At 48.4% G+C, this 1,155-nt stretch overlaps 1 protein-coding gene across 4 annotated transcripts in view; it reads right to left on the bottom strand.

Moving 5' to 3' along the window:
- The window catches only part of CDKAL1 (CDKAL1 threonylcarbamoyladenosine tRNA methylthiotransferase), a 492,813-nt gene that overhangs the window by 86,399 nt on the left and 405,259 nt on the right, over window positions 1-1,155 (bottom strand). The gene's annotated exons all lie outside the window — the stretch shown is intronic.

Here is a 1,155-nt window from a genome sequence, read left to right as displayed (position 1 = left end):
AAAAAAAAAAAAAAAACGTGAGCCTGAGAACAGCTAACACATCAAAGACTGCCAATTGAGAGAGACGGATGTCTCTGAATCATGAATTAAGCCTTCTTAATACAAAAACTACCCTGACAGTTCAATTAAGGAAGTCAATAAATTATGACCATAAATGATCTCTTTGTTTAAACCAGCAGGAGTTGGGTTATTCACAGCATAACTAAATAAAAAATACAACAAGCCAATTAAGACCCTTAGGGAGGTGGCATATTATCAGATGATGTAAAATATGGGCAAAACTAGAAGTTCAAAAGGTAGACTCATGCTTGCTGCTTGAGTGAACGGAAACTGATTAGGAGGGGGTCAGGAGGACAGCACCACCAGCTGTGAGGTGGGAAGACCCAGGAAAGGGATGAGGTTCAGGGCAAGAGTTAGGAGATCTGGGAAGAGGGGCTGAGTGGACGCAGGAAAGGGTCAAAGCTAAGTGCTCAGCTGAGACGGGAATGGACCACGTTACAAGAAGCCAGTTGGCATAATCTGTTCATGTAGAACATTGAGAAGTCATACAACACGTTTTGTGTGGCTACAGCGGCCCAGGCATCAGTCCTGTGACTTATTCTATTTTATTTTTGTTTGCTATAGTGCACATGTGTTCGTCAGAGAGGAGGGAGCTAGAGGGAAAGTGAGAAATTCCCCCCACAGAGGAGACGGCTACTCTGCAATTCCTTCTCCTCCATTCTCCTCTTGGGATTTTGGGCATGCAGGCACATGAATCCAGTGTGATTTTCAGGGCACCCAGTCTGAGACTTGAACTGCAGCTGGCCATGTGGGAATCCTGCTGCCTTAAGCATCGTGCCACCTGCTGGTCTCAGTACTGTGGACCTGAAAGCACTCCAGACGATTCGAACATCACATCCAATGCGAGAGCCTCTGGAATGGAGGGGGCATCTCTTCAGACCAAGGAGCCTGTACACTCTTGTAGCTCCAGAGCAGAGCAAAGACTGCTTAGAAGTCATTTTCCCTAATTTTATATAAACACAATACAACTGGAGGGCTGGAGGGCGGTGGGCCGGGGGCTAGTGGGCCAGGGGGCGGTGGGCTGGGGGCAATGGGCTGGAGGGCAGTGGGCTGGAGGGCAGTGGGCTGGGTTTGGGGCTGGGTCTTGGGCTTGCT

This window comes from Tupaia chinensis, unplaced genomic scaffold (genome assembly GCF_000334495.1).
Source record: "Tupaia chinensis unplaced genomic scaffold, TupChi_1.0 Scaffold000141_1, whole genome shotgun sequence".
In the NCBI taxonomy this organism is placed as follows: Eukaryota; Metazoa; Chordata; class Mammalia; order Scandentia; family Tupaiidae; genus Tupaia; species Tupaia belangeri.
This window is presented reverse-complemented; position numbering and strand designations above follow the sequence as displayed.